Raw genomic sequence first — 1977 nt, 5'->3', positions numbered from 1 at the left:
GCTTTCCAAAAGTCAACAGAGAGCACTTTTCTGTTGAAACAAGTCACAGGGAGAATGAAATATTCTTGAGACTTCTTTGGGGTGTTACTAAAATAATCTTTACACCTTCACCCCAGAAACAACAACATGAGCAAGTTAATGGCCAACATGAGAAGGTAATGGTTGTTAACTTCTGGGAATCCTTGGCCGTGGCCATTTTCTTTCAAGTTTAAGTGACTGGCTTCTCTTCATGTTTGAGACCTTTTTCAGGCATTTGGCCGAGTGATAGCTGCCCACTGTGGTCCCCTGAGTATTTTGCAGATTGAGTATTTTTAATCTGGCTTCAGAGCACTCTTTCTGGTCCGCACTCCCAGACTCCCATCACCTTCAGTGCTGTGCAGCTGATAGTTCTATGGAAAGCTCTTCCAAGCACAGTAAACTCACCTGACAAGGAGAGAACGGGTGACATGTGATCCCAGGGAGCACCAGTATCTAAGCTTGAGGGTTCCAGCCATTGTCTAGAGGCAAATTTGGTGTTCCTAATTCATACAGAATAAAAATTAAAAGCCTCCAAATGCATTCTGGCTAAGTGAGATCTGGAAGAGTACATTCGAGCCCTTCAAAAGAGAAAGATTCTACAGGTCTATGATCTGTGAAGTTGGGCTAGTTTGAAATAGAGCCCTGCACTACTCTGAGGAAATGCTCCACAGTGTGGATTTCGTATCAGAGAATAGTAACAACATGGCAGACTGATGTGGCACTCACCGTGAGCGAGGCTCCCTTCCAAACACTTTATGTTTAAGTTATTTAAATCACCGAGTCCTCTGCCAACCCTAGAAGAAGTAGGCACTATTATTATTGCCATTTTTGCTTTGGGTCACACATTTACAGTTGGTCCTTTGTATCTGTGGGTTCTTCACTCATGGATTCAACCAAATGCAGATTGAAAATACTCAAAAAACATTGTATTTGTAATGAACATTTAGACTTTGTTTCCTTGTCATTATTCTATAAAAAATACAATTACTTACATAGCATTTACATTGTATTAGGCATTATAAGTAATGTAGAGATGATTCAAAATATGCATAAATATGTGTGTTGGTTATGTGCAAACACTCCTCTATTTTATATCAGGACTTGGGCATCCACAGATCTTGGTATCCTTGAGGTTTTTAGAACCAATCTCCTGTGGCTCCAAAGAGGACTATATAGTGTCTGACTTATTGCTCTTTCTTGAATAACATCTACTCATCTTTGTTATTATAGGGCACTTAGGAATTCCCTCTTATCTACTGGTTGTGAAGAGTAACCATGTCTGCACTAAGATTGCCCTAGTTTGTATCCTTGTTCACCACTAACTAGCAGTGTGACCTTAAGCACATCACTGCCTTCTCTGTGCCTCAGTTTTCTTCTGTAAAATGGGAGCAATTGCAGTACTACCTCACCAGCTGCTGTGAGGATTGAAGGACTATATATATGTAAGACAGTTAGAGTAGCACTTTGTATACAGGAGGTACTATTTTTATTACTGGCTCTTTTGTCCTTCTAGCCTCATCTCCCAATGCCAACTAACACAGCAGTCATGCTGAGCTGCTCAAGACTCCCGTGGACCTCTGAACTCTGTCCAATCTCAGCACCGTTGCACAGGCTGTTCCCTTTGTCTGGCATGCCTTTCCCTCTTCCGCAGTTGGGACGATCCCTCCTCTTGCTAAGTTCAGCTTGAATATTCCCTCCTCTGTGACCTGTCCTTAGTGCCCTCTCTTAGTCTCCAGGTAGCTGTCCCCTCCTTTCTTTGTGATCTCAGTAGCTTCATACCCTTCACCTATCAAACAACTTACTATTAACAACTGCATTATTGAACATTATTGAACACTTATGTGCCCAACAGCGTGTCAATGTTTTTCTTCCTACTTTTTGAGATAGTGACATCTCCATGAGGCAGGGTTATGTTTGATAATTGTTCATGTCCATTTCCCCCAGTAGACTATGATAGTA

The sequence above is a fragment of the Otolemur garnettii genome, unplaced genomic scaffold, assembly GCF_000181295.1.
Source record: "Otolemur garnettii isolate 467f Iridium unplaced genomic scaffold, OtoGar3 scaffold00034, whole genome shotgun sequence".
NCBI classification, from domain to species: Eukaryota; Metazoa; Chordata; class Mammalia; order Primates; family Galagidae; genus Otolemur; species Otolemur garnettii.
Note: the sequence above shows the minus strand (reverse complement) of the source record.